Source organism: Paroedura picta, chromosome 5 (genome assembly GCF_049243985.1).
Source record: "Paroedura picta isolate Pp20150507F chromosome 5, Ppicta_v3.0, whole genome shotgun sequence".
Taxonomy (NCBI): domain Eukaryota; kingdom Metazoa; phylum Chordata; class Lepidosauria; order Squamata; family Gekkonidae; genus Paroedura; species Paroedura picta.
This window is the reverse complement of record NC_135373.1, coordinates 8,987,302-9,000,584: the sequence shown is the minus strand read 5'-3', so window position 1 is coordinate 9,000,584 and position 13,283 is coordinate 8,987,302. Positions and strand designations below refer to the sequence as shown.

The window sequence follows — 13,283 nt, the reverse complement described above, 5'->3', positions numbered from 1 at the left end:
TATGATTCTACTATACAGGTGTGCTGTTTGGTTCACCATAAACCTGTATGCTTATTTTCATATTTCAGTAATTCAGGATCCAGTAGTTACTGCAATTTCAGTAATTGGTCATAGGTGCAAGAGGCTTGCTTGGACCCCAAGAACCAGCCAGTTGCAGAAAGTTGGGAGGAGATTTGCAGAACTTGGGAAATTTCTACTCCAAATGATTTATTTTCATTTCTATTCCTGTAGGTTTGTTTCTTAATATCTCAGAAAATTACAGTAAATATTCTAAAATGACTAAGGAACCGGAATTCACACCTATTGGGAAATCTCTCCTGCTTTTCCTGTGTATATTTGAAGAATATGAGTCCAGCAAATGCCATCAGCGTATTGACCTGTTTGTTCAAGGGTTATCTTTCCCAAATGTGTTATTTTCTTGGATCACGGCAGATTGGCCAGTTCCACCCTAGGGAGGGGCTCTCTGACCTATAAAGGTCTGCGTCTTGTTCACTTGAGCATCACAGAACTTCACCAGAGCAAAACTGAGAACAGGATAGATCCCAAACAGGACGTAAAACCCAAGTCAAGGCCGACTACAGAAAGGACCATGAAGCTGCAAATTGTCTGCCTGATCTTGGTTCTTCTCAGCATGACCACCCAAAGCCTCCATGCCTTCAGAATTGAGGTAAGAAGAATTTAGCAATAACAGAGGTGGAAAGAGATCTCATAGAACCATAGAGTTGGATGGGGCCATCCTGGCCATCTCATCCCACCCCCTGCTCAGTGCAGGATCAGCCTCAAGCATCCAGGATAAGTATCTGTCCAGCTGCTGCTTGAAGACTTCCAGTGATATCTAATATCATTTAAGATAATAACAAAATGTATTCTTATAACAGATCATACTCTCATATGTATTAACAATCACTTGGCTAAGAAAAATGGTAAAAACTTCTAGATTAGGAATAATATGTGATGGGAACTGAATATCTAGGTTAAAAGAGATGGCAAACCATATCAGCTGGTCGCTTTTTTTCTTCTCAATTTCTCTGTAAATGCTTTATATAATAATAAATAATAAAATTATATATAAAAAAAGACTTCCAGTGAGGAGGAGCTCACCACCTCCTTTGGCAGCGATCCCACTGCTGAACTAGACTCATAGAATCCTAGAGTGGGAAGGGGCCATCCAGGCCATCTCGTCCAACCCTCTGCTCAATGCAGGATCAGCCTCAAGCACCCAAGATAAATAACTGTCCAGCCAGTGAGGGGGAGCTCACCATCTCCTTCAGTGAGCTCCACTTCGGAACTACACTGTGAATTCCTCCCCCCCCCCCCGATATCAAGCCAATGTTATTGACGTGGAAGACATCTTCTGGTGCAATCGGTGAAACGGAAACACTCACGGACGTGACATCCATAAGTCCCACCCCCTTGAGTGTGACAGAAGATGGAGGCAGACAGCAGTGTAGGCATCACCCGGGTAGGCTGGCCCAGCCATGGCAACGCTGCCCGCTGAGGGCGGAGCATCCATGGTAGCACAGGCCAGCCCAGTCAGGGACGCAACACTTGTGAAGGAAGTTTTTTTTTTTTTTCTGCACGTAGTTTCAACCGATTCCTGTTGGCCCCATTCTCTTCTGCCAAGAGGAGCCACTCCCTGCCCTCCTTGGAATGACGGCCTCTCAATCATGTCCCCTCTCAACCTCCTCTTCTTCCGGAGGAACATTTCCAAGTCCCTCAGCCTGCCCTCCAGTTTCAGAAAAATCTATACTGCGTTGCCATTTGGTTTATTGAAATTTATCCCCCCCCCAAAAAAAAATTGTCCCTTGGCTAAAAAAGATCTCTGTGTTTCTTTCTGTTTGCAGGCACAAGTCAACAAAGACCTTGTGACCTCGGAAACGCACAACGCAGAAGAGGCCGTAGCTGAGACTTCTGGCTTGCAGGTAAGATTGATCCTGAGGCTGGGTTGAAATACTGCACTTTGGATACAAGGGGGCGACGTTGCACTGAGAGAAATAGATAGGGGGAAGAATCCATGTTCATTGGGTTTCCAGTCTTGCTGAGGACGGATATTCTCCCAGGTTTTTAAAATTTGTTTGATAGTACTAAAACTGCAAAGGGTAGAATGGGTATATCTTCTCCTGCCTATCAGCCTTTCTTTAGCCTTTGTACATGTTTAGAGGCTCTAAGAAGCAAAGAGCGTCAAAACCAAAAATTGGCGACCCAGCATAGGTCAGGTTAGTTTTTCCAGATGGTATATGGCCTCCTGACCCCCATTGACTGTAAGCCTTAGCAGGCTCCATTCTCTGTCAGGTTTAGAGGACTGCATTATTGACCAAGGCTGGCCTCGTTCCCTACGGAGTCCCCTTCAAACCAGCCATTTTCTCCAGGGGTGCTGATCTCTGCAGTCTGGAGATGAATTCTAATTCTGAGGGACTTCCAGGTCCCAACTGGAGGCTGGCATCCCTGTTTGGGCCAGAAAATAGCTACCCCCCTTGCTGAGGTAGAAATATTGCCTGTTAATGATTTCATTACATTGCAAGCCCCCCGCCCTGTTTACTAATGTTAAAGGTAAAGGTAAAGGTATCCCCTGTGCAAGCACCAAGTCATGTCTGACCCTTGGGGTGACGCCCTCTAGCGTTTTCATGGCAGACTCAATACGGGGTGGTTTGCCAGTGCCTTCCCCAGTCATTACCGTTTACCCCCCAGCAAGCTGGGTACTCATTTTACCGACCTCGGAAGGATGGAAGGCTGAGTCAACCTTGAGCCAGCTGCTGGGATTGAACTCCCAGCCTCATGGGCAAAGCTTTCAGACAGCTGCCTTAGCACTCTGCGCCACAAGAGGCTCTTAGATGTTACTCCTAATGTTCCTAATGTTACTCTGTGTAATTGGATGAGGTTGGGCCCTCTTTATCTGGGACAAGGTGGCTCCAGGGTGTTCAGAACTTTCCTCTTCCCACTACAGGCCTTGCTACAGAGGTCCAAGCGCTCCATCAGCTCCTCCATGGACTGCGAGTTCTGCTGCGGCTGCTGCGGCATGAACGGATGTGGTTTCTGCTGCCGTTTCTGACAGCTCCCAGCCCTACACGTGAAACCCCAGCCTCCCCACACGGCCCTCCAAGCTGCTCCCCTCTTCCCTCGATGCCTCCTGCTTAATTTCTTCAGTGTTTCACTTTGTATCTTCTTTTTTTTCTCTTCCTTGGAATTAAAAACATGTTGACCTCATGACTTTGACGGTGACTTTCCAGTTCGCGTGCACACAAACCCACAAATAGGTTCTCCTTCATTCAAGCTAGGGTGGCCAGCTAGCCCCCTTGCTGAGGTAAAGTAGTGACTGTTCATGATTTCATCACATTTTACGGTCCCCCAGTTTCCAAATGATTGGTTGGGCCCTCTTTATCTGGGAACAAGGAGGCTCTGGGATGTTCAGAGGCTCTTCACACTACAGGCCTTGCTATAGAGGTCCAAGCCCTCCACCAGCTCCCCCCATGGACTGTGAGTTGTCCTGTAGCTGCTACGACATGAATGGTTGTGGTTTCTGCTGCCGTTTCTGACAGCTCCCCGTTCCAACCCTACAGCAAACCCCAGACTCCCCATTCTGCCCCCAAAATTGTTCTTTTCTCCCCTGGATGCCACCCGGTTTATTTCTTGTGTTTAATATGTATCTTCTCTTTTTCTGTTCCTTGGAATTAAAAAAAAATTGACCTCATGACTTTGACTGTGACTGTCCAATTTACTTTGGAGGTGCCAGCGGCTGGTCCCAGCTCCGCTGCTTTTTTTCGTGGTGGGGAGCAGCTGTTCCTGCCTCTTCCCTTCTTTCATATGTTGCATGTACAATAACACTAGTTAGATGTAAGGCGCTTGCAAAATGTTGGAAATTTGGTCCACTGAAATTTGGTCCCCCGCTTGGACTCAAATCTTGCTTTCATCGCTGACCGACCTCCCCCCTCCCTCCCTCCCTCCCTCCCTCCCACCCTCCCTTGGAAAAAGTGTCCAAGCACTCTCCTTTTCCCTATGTTGTGGGTCTCATTCCCCACCCACCCTCCTTCTCTGGGGCAATGCGAATAAAAAGGTAGCTTAGGGGAAATGATGCCTGTTTGTAACTTTGTTTTAAGTGTGCCACTTCAGGAAAGCATTGATCTCCTCTCCCCTTCTCCTCCTAGTGCATGTAACTTTTTTTTTTAAAGCCCAGTCATTACTATAGGTTGCTCCTATGTTGCAAAACAAAGAAGTTTTTTTTTTTTTTTTACATTGGGAAAGTCTGGGAAGGCAGCTGGATGAAATTAATGATGTTGGTACCCTCCCTGCCTGAAACTGACCATGGCTCGATTTCTTGAGAAAGAACGTTAAATCTTGGTGGAGGAGGAGAATCGTAGAATCGTAGAATCATAGAGTTGGAAGGGACCTCCTGGGTCATCTAGTCCAACCCCCTGCATTATGCAGGACACTCGCAGCCCTTGAGCCTTCACAGGATCACCCCCCTGAGCCACCCCCTTGAGCCTTCATAGAATCAGCCTCTCAGTCAGATGGCTCTCCAGCCTCTGTTTAAAAATTTCCAAAGATGGAGAACCGACCACCTCTCGAGGAAGCCTGTTCCACCAAGAAACCACTCTGTCAGGAACTTCTTCCGGATGTTGAGACAGAATTTCCTTTGCATTATTTCATCCCATTGGTTCTGTTCCATCCCTCTGGGGCAAGAGAGAACAACTCTGCTCCATCCTCTACATTGCAGCCTTTTAAATACTTGAAGATGGTTATCAGATCCCCTCTCAGTCGTCTCCTCTCCTGGCTAAACAGTCCAAGCTCCCCGAGCCTTTCTTCATATGTCTTGGTCTCCAAACCCCTCACCATCTTTGTTGCCCTCCTCTGGACATGCTCCAGTTTGTTTACATCCCTCTTCAACTGGGTGCCAAAAATTGAACACAGTACTCCAAGTGAGGCCGAACCAAGTGAGATGCAGGGATGATGTGTTTGGGTCCTGTTTGTGCTATTTTGGAACTACAATGTAACATATTTATGTTCTTTTTCTTTTTCTTTTTAAGTACAGCGGGGAGTGGGGAATGGTGAGCAGAGACAAAGCACTGATCGGATCTCAAACATCATCCCTTTGAGGCAGGGAAACAGTGGAGGAAGTCAATGTGACTTTGGAGTTCCACTTTCGGTTTTTTATTATTAATAATAATAATTATTAATATTAATATTTCTTGCCTGCCATTCTCGGCATACCGGCTCATGGTGGGTTACAATACAAAAAGTCCCACAACAACAACCCCACTTAAAAAAAAAACATTAAAACCACACAGAGGTTATTGTGAATTCCCTCCTGGGGGAAGAGGGGGACTCGTGTTTTCTCAGGATTCACAAAATGCACAGCAAACAGAGGATGCAGTCAGGCCTACCCCTGAATCAGGAGATTTTAGTGTGAAAGTAAGGACATTCCGTGGAGCTTTAATGGGTGCTGCCATGAATCATAGAATCACAGAATCATAGAGTTGGAAGGGGCCATACAGGCCATCTAGTCCAACCCCCTGCTCAATGCAGGATCAGCCCAAAGCATCCTAAAGCATCCAAGAAAAGTGTGTATCCAACCTTTGCTTGAAGACTGCCAGTGAGGGGGAGCTCACCACCTCCTTAGGCAGCCTATTCCACTGCTGAACTACTCTGACTGTGATAAATTTTTTCCTGATATCTAGCCTATATTGTTGTACTTGTAGTTTAAACCCATTACTGCGTGTCCTCTCCTCTGCAGCCAGTGGGAACAGCATCCTGCTTTTGGTCACTGCAGAAACGGCCCCAGAGAGGCTTCAGCATTTTTCTCTCACCTCCCTCGCTTCCAACTCCAATCACAGCAGGTCACGCAAAGGGACATCTTGAAAGTACAAAAATAGAGACGTATATTTTGAAAGGCTGACAGTAGAATCCGCAGACACAAAGGCTCAGCACAGCAGGAAAGGGCCCCAGCCTAAGAGGAGAAAGCAGAGGAGAAGTACCTCACCTCTTGGCAGCTGACTGTCCAGGGAGTTACTAGCATTAACATATCCTAAGGTGACCAGATTTCAACATTGGTAAAGTGGGGAGGGGGGGAGGGTACTGGATTAAAAATTTGGTCTATATGGAGCAACAAAAAGTTTCATAGAACGCACAGAACGCAAAAATAGTATTGTAATATATATATTTTAATTTCAACGTAAGCACAATTTGCCAGGGGCCCCCAGATGTCCCTCCAAAAGTGGGACAATCTGGTCAACTTAACATATCCCCTTGCACTAAGGGAGCCTAAAGAGTTATCCGCTCCAAGCTGGGAAATACCTGGAAATTTGGTTGGGTAGGGGAGAGCCAGTTTGCTGAAGTGGTTAGAAGTGCGAACGTCTAAATCAGGGGTAGTCAAACTGCGGCCCTCCAGATGTCCATGGACTACAATTCCCAGGAGCCCCTGCCAGCATTCGCTGGCAGGGGCTTCTGGGAATTGTAGTCCATGGACATCTGGAGGGCCGCAGTTTGACTACCCCTGGTCTAAATGGACGAGCTGGGTTCAATTCTGCACTTCCCCACATGCAGCCAGCTGGGTGACCTTGGGTTCGCCACAGCACTGATAAAGCTGTTCTCAAAGAGCAGTAATATCAGGGCTCTCTCAGCCACACCCACCTCTTCTTCTTCTTCTTCTTCTTCTTCTTCTTCTTCTTCTTCTTCTTCTTCTTCTTCTTCTTCTTCTTCTTCTTCTTCTTCTTCGTCTTCGTCTTCGTCTTCGTCTTCGTCTTCTTCAGTAATATCAGGGCTCTCTCAGCCTCACCTCCCTCACAGGGTGTCTGTTGTGGGGGGAGGAAAGGCAAGGTGACTGTAAGCCACTTTGAGACTCCTTTGGGTAGAGAAAAGCGACATATGAGAACCAATTCTTCTTCTTCAAATTGAGGAGGGCAGGTTTTGTTAAGAGGAGGGATTTCACTAGGGTAGAACACCATAGAAGCTGCCTTCCAAATCAGCTCTTTTCTCCGTCACCTGGAGATCACTGGTAACCCCAAGAGATCTCCAACTATCAAGAACAAATACGACCAAGCTGACGATGGCAAATTCAATAGATAATTTTATTCTATCTAAAAGACACAGTCAAAACGAGCCCTGGGAACTTATAGCTCGTTTTCAACTAAAACACCTTCCTCAGTGACTTTATAAATCAAAAAACCACACATTGTTTTTCAATGTATTACGTAAACAACAAATAAAGGTTATCACGATTTGTGCCATGACTGCCTACCTTTTGTTCTCTTATTTCAAACGGAATATTCTATATAATTTTTCACCATGTTTTCACTGCAAAAAATTGTATACAATATTATGTTCAACCTTTAACACATTCAGCTTTTACATATCTTAACATTATAACGTAACGACTAAGAAGTCATTACCTTATAATTATCAAATCCACCTGCCTTACCCGGACGCAATGTACCTATCAAATTTTTGATCTCAGAAAGTTGAACAGTAGGCCATAGGGGAAGATTATCCAGACTTCCTGAGTTTACTTGCCATGTTTCAGAGATGCCCAGAGCCACATAAATTTCTTGATAGTGTTTTTCCCAAATCTCTGGTAATATGAACATGTATTACTCCAGTGTAGGCTATACGATACAATTCAGGGGAGAACTTATACATTCCCTACAGAATAAGCCCAACTCAGAGGCAATCACAGACATGTTGTCAGACAAAAGCACAGAAATAACTTCTGTGGTGGCCAGATTTTCTTGGAGAGCTATCAAAACAAGGTAGAGCTGGGTAGATTCGGAGCAATTTAGGTAGAGATAGTCTCCATTGCTTGAGATAATGCTTGTGAGTTTTAAAAACAGAATGATTCTTATAGCTGGAATGTTTTCATCATTGATAATATTTTAGTTATCAATGATTCTTTTATCTTGTTAATGCCAGATGTTTTTATGTATCATGTAATTTGACTACTGGTCTAGTACCGTAATAATAAAGACTTGACTTGACTTATAATTATCACTTGGACCATACAGGTTCATATAATTTGACTTAGTGGGAATCCAATGCTCAATGCCTACAAGAGTGTTCCATCCTGTTTAACAGCCTTATTCTATAAAAACTTTATCTCATTAATGTTATTAAGTGCTATAATTACACTTCACGTTACCGGGTTCAATTTAAAGACCACAATTACAATCCAATGAACGATTAAGTCCACTAGGTGTCAGTGTGTTCATTGTGAACATCCGTTCCATTTCGCTTCTCCGCAATCTTACATAGTGTTAGATTTTGAATAGGCTTGCTCCTGCGGGCATTCCAATCCCCCAAACTTTCAAATCTTTTAGTTGATGGTGACATTCCTCGAAATGGCTCATCAGGGGGGCTTCCTGAACCCCTGTTCTAATGTTTAAAAGATGTTCCAACATTCTCACCTTTGTTATTGTTGTTATGTGCGAATTCGTGTCCGACCCATCGCGACCCCATGGACAATGATCCTCCAGGCCTTCCTGTCCTCTACCATTCCCCGGAGTCCATTTAAGTTTGCACCGACTGCTTCAGTGACTCCATCCAGCCACCTCATTCTCTGTCGTCCCCTTCTTCTTTTGCCCTCGATCGCTCCCAGCATTAGGCTCTTCTCCAGGGAGTCCTTCCTTCTCATGAGGTGGCCAAAGTATTTGAGTTTCATCTTCAGGATCTGGCCTTGTAAAGAGCAGTCAGGGTTGATCTCCTCTAGGACTGACCGGTTTGTTCGCCTTGCAGTCCAAGGGACTCGCAAGAGTCTTCTCCAGCACCAGAATTCAAAAGCCTCAATTCTTTGACGCTCGGCCTTCCTTATGGTCCAACTTTCGCAGCCATACATTGCAACTGGAAATACCATAGCCTTGACTAAACGCACTTTTGTTGGCAGGGTGATGTCTCTGCTTTTTAGGATGCTGTCTAGATTTTTCATAGCTTTCCTCCCCAGGAGCAAGCGTCTTTTAATTTCTTTGCTGCAGTCCCCATCTGCAGTGATCTTGGAGCCCAGGAAAATAAAATCTGTCACTATCTCCATTTCTTCCCCATCTATTTGCCAGGAATTGAGAGGGCCGGATGCCATGATCTTTGTTTTCTTGATGTTGACTTTCAAGCCAACTTTTGCACTCTATTCTCACTTTAAAAGGCCTCAAAGACACACCCATGCGTAAAGAAGTGTACAACTTCACATAGCTATATATACAATGTTTTTTTGTGTAACAATTTATAAAGGAGCTAATCTGAAAACTAAAGTCAAGGCTAGGATGTACTAAAGTATTGGTTTCTACCTTCAATTTGCAAGCTGCACAATTTCCACATTTAAAACACCCAACAGGTAATGTTCCCAGCCTTTATTTAGTTTAAGAAAGAAAATAACAAAAGATTATAGTTTCAAAACACATCAGTTCACCCTACTAACATATTTGTTAATACATATATACCTATCTGGCTAAATATTAATAAATATTTTGTTAATACATGCTTTTATGCTTGCTAGATTAAACATCTTCCCATCAGCTGTCCAAGCAGGCAGATACAGCAATGGACCAATTGGGAAGAGACTTTGTAAATTTTGCCAATTAGAGCCTGACTCAGTGCCACATATTCTACTGTATTGCCCATCCCATTCTATGCTTAGACAGCGACTGGTTGTCCCTATCACGATGGACCTTTCTGGCCCTGTGGACAGAATAACCAGACATTTGTTAGCTGATAGGTCCCCAGAAACAACGGAACTGGTGGCCGAATTCTTGGCTACTGTGATACAAAAGGACAGTCGGCTAGGCAAGAATCAGGTCTAGACCAGGGGCACCTACAACTGGTAGAAATTACTGATTGCTGGGCATTCCGGAGGAATCTACTGTTGGTTACTGCTTATTTTGTTCTCTTTTGTTTATCTAGACTATGTAATTTTTATTCATTAATTATAATTATGAATTACCCTTGTTCTCATGATGTTTTATATGTTATTAAAGGTTTTTTGAATTTGAATTTTGTTAATACATATATATACCTATATGGCTAAATATTGTGAGAAATACCCCCAATGTTCTTCAAATTATTCTCCTGGTCTTCCATTAACTAGATTAGTAAGCTTTGCCATTCTGTTCAGTTCTCCCGACTTTTCTATCCAGTCTGTTATTTTTGGTATATCTTCTTGTCTCCATCTTCTTGCGAACACCAACCTTGCTGCAGTTGTCGCATGGAAGATAATGTTCCCGTTTTTCATGAAGCACCCGTGTCTGGAGATGAAAACAATTCTTCCAAATCTCTGCCTTTTCTCCAAGCAAACACTGGCTGTTCTTCACATCCTTTAATGTGTGATATTCGATGCCAGTGACGTAAGATAATGCTTTTTAAAGGGCGCGCCTGTGCCAAACAATAAAAAAGCACAGGGAATTTTTGTTTTTTGCTGAAGGGAGGCTGGAAAGCCTCCCCCTTCTCCCCTCCATCCCAGGGGCAGCCCCTATTCAGTGGCAAAGCCCTGTTGCCAGCGCTGTGCAGCCCAAGGGAGGCTGGAATACCCTCTCCCAGCTCCTACCCATTCGCAGCATCTCTGCGCCTCAGCCTCCCATTTGGCGACAAAGCCCTGTCTGGAGGCAGCGCCACTGCTAGCAGGCAAGGAGGGAGGGTGGGAGCTGGAGGGGGAGGGCCAATCAAGGTGGACCTGGATGGACAGGGCCCCGGACAATCTCCTCCCAGGAGGCTGTTTCCCAAATATAAGGAGCAAAATAATGTTAAGGATAAGGAATGAACCAATCCAAGGAACATTGTCTGTGCTTTTGATTTTTTGGCATGGGTACAGCCTTTAAAAAGCATTAAAGGATGTGAAGAACAGCCAACGTCTGCTTGGAGAAAAATTTGAAGAACAATGTGTGTATTTGGATTGATAGGGTCACTGAGGAAGACGTTTTGGTTGAAAACAAGCTATAAGTTCCTAGGGCTCATTTTGACTCTGCCTTGAAGACAAAATAAGCTTATATATTGATTTGCCATCATCAGACTAGTCACATTGGTTCATGGTATTTTGGCTGATGGGTCCTTCTTGTCAGTCTCCAGCTACCAGCTGGAGGTTGGCAGACCTAAGGATCAAGACTATTTCCTCGAGCAAGAAGTCCTATTTCATTGATTGATTGATTGATTCATTCATTCATTCATTCATGCTTCGACTTATACCCTGCCACTCACGACAATATCATCTTTATAGCAGAAATCCTATTTATATCAGAGCTATAAATATTTTCACCATGCCTCAGAATCCAGGGCTCTCTCTGTACAATAATATAACTGGATCATGGTAACCTCAGGATTATATCCAGACAAAAATGAGCAGAGGTGGGTAGTCATTGCCTTCCTCTGCATAGGAACCCTGGCCTTCCTTGGTGGCTTCCCATCTAAGCACTAAACGTGGCTGACCCTGCTTAGCTTTTAAGTTCTGACAAGAAAGGCCAGATAGGGCTATTTAGGCTGCTCTTGCTGCCTAACATACCCCTAACAGAACAGGAAGTAAAGCTCATGTTCCCTGCAGCGATGTTGTGCAAAATGTCAAAAATATGGCGTCTGCAGAAGGTAAGCATTTCACTGTATTTATCAGGTGCAGAATGGCCCTTAGTCTCAGAATTCAGAGGAGGATTACAACGGAATCAGAGGGAGAGACAGGTAGGCCAACCTTTCACTCTACTCCTCTGCTATCCCTCTGAAGTGTAGAATGCCGCTCTCAGGGAATCTTCCTTCCTTCTGCCTTTCTGACACCTTCTTTCCCGACTTGGAAGAAAAAGAGGAAGAGGAAGAAGGGGAAGAGGAGCTGCTTTTTTAAACCCCACTTTTCACTATCCGAAGGAGTCCTAATGTGGCTTATTTGTATATTTTATGTAACATTTATACCCTTTCTTTCCCTAAAGGCTCAGGTCAGCTTACAAAAAGAAAAAGAAAAAGAAAAAGAAAAAGAAAAAGAAAAAGAAAAAGAAAAAGAAAAAGAAAAAGAAAAAGAAAAAGAAAAAGAAAAAGAAAAAGAAAAAGAAAAAGAAAAAGAAAAAGAAAAAGAAAAAGAAAAAGAAAAAGAAAAAGAAATTGAACTATACAACAACTGTTAAATAGGTTTTAACACTCTAAAATTCATACTTAGAATCAATCCCATTCATTCAACCCTCAGGCTGCCTCAATTTTATAGGGGCTTAGATGGGTGCAGAACTGAGGGGGGCCATGTAATTTCTTAGAGAATTTTTGGGGGGTAGACTTTCAAGCAGGCAGGCCCTTCCCAGTTCTGTCAGAGAGCTCTCAGCCCCACTTGCCTCACAGGGTATCTGTTGTGGAGAGAGGAAGGAAAGCGATTTATAAGCCACTTTGAGATTTGTTTGGATAGCTAAAACTGGGGTACAAAAAAAAAACCCCAGCTCTTCTTCTCCTCGCAACTGAGGTTTCAGGTTATGTCTAGGACCAGGGCTCTCTTAATGTGTTGTGTGGATCAGGTGCTCCGGGTAGCAGGCAATATCACTTCCATTCTGCTCTGAATTCTGACCGTTTTCTTGTAGGTCGTTTCAGCCGGAGTGGCTACCAGTTGGGGGGGGGGAGCAACACTGGTATATGGTATGCAGAAAAAGAAGGGGGGGGGGGAATCTAACATGAAAATTTTAAAAACAAAGAACTTGATTTGCTACTAAAGCTAAACAGTAAGCTGTTTATTTGGAGTCTTGCCCCCATGGTGTCCTTAAAACCGAAACATATTTCGGAAGAAAGGTAAATATTCCTAAAAGGCAAACCACACTGTTTCTAAGCATCTTGGCTCGGCTCCAAAACTCAATGCCTAGAGCAGGGGTAGTCAAACTGCGGCCCTCCAGATGTCCATGGACTACAATTCACAGAAGCCCCTGCCAGCATTCGCTGGCAGGGGCTTCTGGGAATTGTAGTCCATGGACATCTGGAGGGCCGCAGTTTGACTACCTCTGGCCTAGATGAACCTGTTTGGAGGCAGGATTTCCCCCTCCCCGGCCGATGACCTTAACATGCCACATCACAAATGGTCCTCATTTTAAAAAAACAGATAGATATTGTATCATCAAGACTTCTTAAGGTCAGCCTCCAGGATTCTGCGTTTGACAGACAACCTAAAGACCTCTGACAGCAACTTCCCAGATGCAGCAGGATTAGGGCTGGGGAGTCAAAGAGGAGTCTGGGATTGGGACGGAAGCAAAGCAGAAGTATTAACACGGTGCCTGAAATGACGCAAAATTCCACAGCCAGATCCTGGCAAGCAATATGCAGTGGTACAGACCACAGTCCCTAACTTGGTGAATCATTCAGTAGAATGCAGA

General features: G+C 44.3%; 1 long non-coding RNA gene across 1 annotated transcript; it reads left to right on the top strand.

Annotated features, from left to right (window-relative positions):
* Positions 1-508: 508 nt before the first annotated feature.
* On the top strand, positions 509-3,204 carry LOC143837009 (uncharacterized). Its single transcript, XR_013230889.1, has 3 exons — positions 509-667; positions 1,845-1,922; positions 2,945-3,204. It is a non-coding gene; the product is annotated as an uncharacterized LOC143837009 (long non-coding RNA).
* Positions 3,205-13,283: the final 10,079 nt, after the last annotated feature.